General features: G+C 52.5%; 1 protein-coding gene across 2 annotated transcripts in view; it reads right to left on the reverse strand.

The window, feature by feature from the left end:
* KANK1 (KN motif and ankyrin repeat domains 1) overlaps positions 1-342 on the reverse strand; it is a 251,644-nt gene extending 251,302 nt beyond the window's left edge. Inside the window, exon 1 of one of the 2 annotated variants that reach the window (XM_056106909.1) lies at positions 235-342. The gene's annotated coding sequence lies outside the window, so the exon portion shown is untranslated. The remainder of the gene's footprint in view (positions 1-234) is intronic. The other variant, XM_056106908.1, reaches the window with a different exon arrangement.
* Positions 343-6,000: the final 5,658 nt, after the last annotated feature.

The following is a 6,000-nucleotide window of genomic DNA, read 5'->3' on the forward strand; positions in this document are numbered from 1 at the left end:
CGCACGGAGCCCCCCGGGATCGGCCCCAGGGAGCCCGCGGGGAAGCCGCCCTCCCCCGCCGCCCCGGGACCGACCCCGTGCGCGTCCCAAGTCCCCGGCGATCGCCAAGTCGGGCGGGCGGGCGGGAAGCCCCGCGCCCACCGTGCGGGGCACCCCGGGGTGGGCGCGGTGGGCGGCGGGAGGGCGCCGCGCGGGGCCCCGGGGCCCCACTCGCTCGCGCGCTCGCTCACTCACCTCCGGGCGCCGCTCGCGACCTGCCGCGCCGCTCGCCGGCCGCGGGGGCCCGGGGACGGGGGCGGAGGGGGCGGAGCGCGCGGGGCGGAGCCGGCCCGGCGGGCGAGCGCCAGAATCGAACCCGGAGCGCGCGGCCCGAGCCACGGGGCTGGCGGCCGCCGCCGGGGAGGGCGGGGGGGGGGCCCGCAGCCTCGGTTCGGGGGCGGCCCGAGTCCCGGGGCGGCGGGAGGGGCGGCGCGGGCCGCGGAGCCCTCGACGGCCCCGCAGACCCCCCGGGCACCCGGGCGCGACCCCGGCGCGCTCCCTTTGTACCCGGGAGCCGACGGCGGCGGGCCCCAGTGCGCCTGCGCGCCGCTCCCCACGAGGCACCTTCGCGCACCTCCTCCTCCTCCCCCTCCTCCTCCTCCTCCTCCTCCTCCTCCTCCTCCTCCTCCTCCCCCTCTTCTTCTTCCCTCCTCCTCCTTGTCTTTCTCCCCTCCTCTTCCTTCTCCCCCCCTTTTTTACTCCTCTTCCTCCTCCTCCTCCTCCTCCTCTTTTTCTTCTTTCCTCCTCCTCCTCCTCCTCTTCTTCTTCTTCTTCCTCTTCCTCTTCCTCTTCTTCTTCTTCTTCTTCTTCTTCTTCTTCCCTCCTCCTCCTCCTTGTCTTTCTCCCCTCCTCTTCCTTCTTCCCCCTTTTTTCTCCTCCTCCTCCTCCTTTTCTTCCTCCTCCTCCTCCTTTTCTTCCTCCTCCTCCTCCTCCTCCTCCTCCTCCTCCTCCTCTTCTTCTTTCCTCCTCCTCCTCCTCTTCTTCTTCTTTCCTCCTCCTCCTCTTCCTCCTCCTCCTCCTCCTTTTCTTCCCTCCTCCTCCTTGTCTTTCTCCCCTCCTCTTCCTTCTCCCCCCTTTTTTCCTCCTCCTCCACCTCCCCCTCCTCCTCCTCCTCTTCTTCTTCTTCTTCTTCTTCTTCTTCTTCTTCTTCTTCTTCTTCTTCTTCTTCTTCTTCTTCTTCTTCTTCTTCTTCTTCTTCTTCTTCTTCCCTCCTCCTCGTCTTTCTCCCCTCCTCTTCCTTCTCCCCCCCTTTTTCTCCCTCCTCCTTTTCTTCCTCCTCCTCCTCCTCCTCCTCCTCCTCCTCCTTTTCTTCCTCCTCCTCCCTCCTCCTCCTTTTCTTCCTCCTCCTCCTCCTCCTCCTCCTCCTCCTTCTCGTCCTCCTCCCTCCACTCCAGCACATTCGGTCCAGCGACGTGCGTTTACTTTTCATCCCCTCGTGGGAGGAAACATAAAAACTCAGTGTCCCCATCACCCCAGCCCCACGCTTCAGTTGGTGACCCGGTAGGGTACCTGAACGCGGGACTTGTGTGTGGGGGGGGGGGCGGGGGGTGCTACTACGGTTAGCAGCACCCCAGGAGCGCTCAGTGCATACAGCCACCTCTCTGCACCTGGCTTTGAAGTCGCTGGGTTTGTTTTCCCGCCGCCACTGCGAGCGGAGACTAGAGCATACGAGGCTCCCGGCTTGGCTTTCTGCAGGTGCCGGGCCGGGACGGACGGGCGCGACAACTGTCGGGGCCGCCCAGCATCCTCCGGGAGTTCCCTCAGGTTCCGCTGCGGCACAGAGGTCGGCGCCGAGCAGACGATGCGATGCGTAACGAGATGGATGCGAGTGTTCCGAGGCTCCAAGGACGCAGGGGCCGCCTGGGGGACGGAGGAGCGAACCGGGATGGCACTGGACCCAGAGCAAGGGCAGGAAGAGGGGAGGAGGGAGGAGCAGAGCGGAGGGACTGTGTTCTAGGTCTTCTTTCCTCTCGAGGATGCTTCTGATAAACCGAGGAAGAACCTGGAGAGGGGAAAGGACTGGAGGGCCAACTTCACGAGACGCCAAGTGTGACCATCACAAGGACTGTCATGTCAGACCTCCAATTGCTGAGTTTCTTTTTTCTTTTTTTTTTTTAAAGACAAGTGGGGCGTGCGGTGGTGGACGTCCTTTCCCCAAAGCTCTCCAGCCAGGCGCACCCTTCCGAGGGACCATTCTCGATATTCTGCAAGGGGCTAGGGATGAAGAAAGTCAGCAAAGCACCATGCTGGCCTCTGGGAAGAAGAGCCCGTGAGATGGACGCTTCCCTGGGAGCACACCTGCGAATTCATGCAATGAATGACTCCTGCCTGCCGAGCAGACAGCTCCTAGATATGTGGGGACAGGAGATGGTTCTGTTCCTGTGCCAGGGCACCAGTGCCTGTCAACGAACTGCTTCTGGTCTGGGTTTCATCTGTAGATGAGGGCACACGCACTGAATAGGAATCCACAAAATTCTCCCCACCTTACAAATTGTCTGTCTTACCATGAAAAGACACCCCTTCTCCTTAAAAGCAAGAGAAATGACCCCGCTAAGAGGATTACCCATTCATTTTAGTGGATTTAGACTTGAACTTTTTCCAATGACCCTATAATTCACACACCACCGGACAGACTCTTCAATTATGCAATCAAGTCATTTTGAACGCATTCACTTATGCAACTGTCATTACGAGGTAATTCCAGGACATTTTTGTCATTCCAATAAGGGCGTTCCTATCAGTGGGCACACCCCAGCTCCCCACCCTTGCCCCTGGCAGCCACTAATCTACTTCCCATCTGCACTGATTCGCCTATATTGCAGGATTCTCAAAGGATAAATACAGTCTATGTCGTCTTTGGGAGGAAGGCACATCGGAGGTGCTCAGGGGTCACGCCTCATTCTGTGCTCAGAGGCCAGTCCTGGTCATGCTGGGCGATGGTATGTTGTACCAGAATTCCAACCTGGCCTGCAGCTGCAGAAGGTAAATGCCATCACATGTGTTCTATTTCTGTAGCCCGGTTTGGCTTCCTAACCCTCACAAAACATTTGCAGGGTTCCTACATGCTGCAGCACGTGTCAGCACATCCTTCCATTTCATAGCTGAATAATATTCCATTGTGTGGGTACCACCGCAGCCTTTTCCATTCCTACCGTGGTGGACACTTTGGATTCTTTCCACTTTGGGGTTCTGATGAATAATGCTGCTAGGAACAGGCATGCCCAAGTTCATGTCTCTTAGATGACTATCTAGGAGTGGAATTTCTTGGCCATAGGTTAACTGTGATTAATATTTTGAGGAATAAACTTTTTTTTCCCAAGATAGTTGTACTCTTTTATATGCTCATCGGAAATACATGACAACTCACATTTCTCCAAATCCCCACCAACTGTTGTATTGTCATCTTTGTTATTCTTATTTATGTATTATGCACTTACATAAACCCTAGGGAATACACAGTGCTAGATCACTGTGGTTTTAATGTGCCTTTCCCCAGTGACTAATGATGTTGGGCATCTGTCACATCCTTCTTAGCCATTTGGATATTTTCTTCGTATACGTGTCTATTCAAATCCTTTATTCATTCCGAATTGGCTGGTATGCATTGCAGAGAGGAGTTACAGGTGCCCTCCATGTGAAGCGTGTGCTCTACCCGCAAGCCATAACCCAGGCACAAGATGTCTTTTCATGGCATGTATCATAAGAAGTTTTTTTTATTTTTGGGGGGGGGAGTGAGGGAAAGAGTTGGGGCACACCTGGCAGTGCTCATGGCTTACTCTTGGTTCTGTGCTCAGGTGTCACTCCTGGTGATACTTGAGGAAACATATGTGGTACCAGGGATAGAACCCAGGTTGACCACATGCAAGGCAAGAGCCTTAACCACATGACTACCTCTTTAAGCCCCCCACCGAAGAAGTCCTGAAATCTGATCAATATCCTTTCTATGATATTTCATTAAAAAGATTTTCTACCACTCTGAAGGTTGTCTTTGCACTACCTTGATAGTATCCTTTCAAGTACGTTCCTTTAACTTGGTAGCCATATGCTACAAGAGAGAAGAGATGAACACTCAATGTTTTCCATAGTACAAAAGTAGTGGATATCTGCTTTCAGACTATAGCAACTTTACCTCAGGCCCCTTTTCACTGCTAGTTCTAAAGCTCTAAGTTTTTAAAAATATTTTTTTTATTTAAAACATAAATTCAGATCTTTATGGGAAATTCAAATCTGGCAACTCGGCATTTTCCCCATCTCGGGAGCAGAAGACATCATGGGCCTCACAGTCTATTGCCTGTGGCTGCCCCTGTGAGTGCTGCCTTCGCAGTAGCCCCAACTCTCCTTTTAGATGCTTCTTTGGCCTTCGTTGCTTCTCCGCCAGCCTTTCTGACTTCAGGCTTCTGTTTCCTCTCGGTCATTACATCAGCAAGAGACATATTGCTGACGGCCTTTGAAAACTGCTCAGTGAGTTGTTTTCATTTGAATGCCTTTCATTTCAGTTTATTTCGTCTTCTGTTTCAGATTATTTGTCAAGGATTCCTCTTGCCTAGGAGTGCAAACTCAAGCTTGTGTTAAGAAACCGAATGCCCTTCCTGTGGGCTTGGATGTGGCACCTCCCATGTCCAGGGTCCATCTTGTCCCCACTGAAACTTCACAGCCTGATCTTTGTGGCTGCAGTTACCTGGGATGACCAAAGATGGCAAAGAGCTTAAGGCTCCTTTTAAAAAAAAATGCACATTACACAATTATTTGATGTCACCCTCCATGCAATCAGGTGACCCCATGTCCTACACTTGGGATTATAACTGGCAGCCTTCCTGTGCCTGTGTTTTTTTTTTCTCTCCCTCTTTTCCCCCTCAAAACTAATTCTCGGGGCTGGAGCAATAGCACAGCGGGTAGGGCGTTTGCCTTGCACGCGGCTGACCCGGGTTCGATTCCTAGCATCCCATATGGTCCCCTGAGCACCGCCAGGGGTAATTCCTGAGCACAGAGCCAGGAGTAACCCCTGTGCATTGCCGGATGTGACCCAAAAAGCAAAAAACAAACAAACAAACAAAAAAAAACTAATTCCCTGGGCCAAAGAGATAGGACAGTGAATAAGGCATTTTCCTTGCTGGGGCCAGCCTGGCTTCAGTCATCAGCATCACATGCCATACCCCCAGCCACTGCCAGGACTGATCCCTGGCACAGTTGAATATGACCCCAAAACAAAAGCAAAAACAAAAGATTATTAATTCCCTGTGCCCACCTGCTCAGGAATTAGTGACATTAATAATGAGGAGCTTGTGTTACACAAGCTTTGTGGTCAAAGTGCATTTGCCCTGGTTCTGAGATGTACCAAATCGGAGTGGCCGACCTGAGCTTAACACAGTCATCTGCTAGATAGTATGGATTATGTGCAAACTCTCTGGCCTCCCTGAGACTCAAACTTCTCATCTAGAAAATGAAATTTGTGCCTGCTATACCTCTTCCATCAAGGTATAGCAAAGATCAAACCCTGTGGGAGGGGTTGGGCCAGAATGGGGTTTGGGTGTGTCAGAGAGAAGAATCTGGTGCCTGGAGCCTCTCATACATTCAGGCCCCACTGGCAGCAAGGAGATGACTCAGGGCAGAAGGAGGAAGACAGTGAGCCCGAAGGCTAGCAGCAATTCCATTCCATTGTGGGTGAGTGCATATGGGCAGGATGTGAGAATAATTGGCTCCTTCTTAAGCTTCTTAATTTTACTTGAGAAAAATAGTGGATGCCTATGATAGATAGATAGATAGATAGATAGATGATAGATGTTGGGGCCACTCCTAGCTTTATTCAGAGCTTTGCACTTAGCTCTGTTGTTGGGAGACCATGTGTGGTGCCGAGGACTGAAACCGGGTAAACTTCATGTAAGGCAAGTGCCTTTACCTATTGTACTATCTTTCTGGTCCTATCAAATTTTTTTTAAGTTATTTGTAATTCTCAAATCTTTT

Source organism: Sorex fumeus, unplaced genomic scaffold (genome assembly GCF_029834395.1).
Source record: "Sorex fumeus unplaced genomic scaffold, SorFum_2.1 ptg000149l, whole genome shotgun sequence".
Lineage (NCBI taxonomy): Eukaryota > Metazoa > Chordata > Mammalia > Eulipotyphla > Soricidae > Sorex > Sorex fumeus.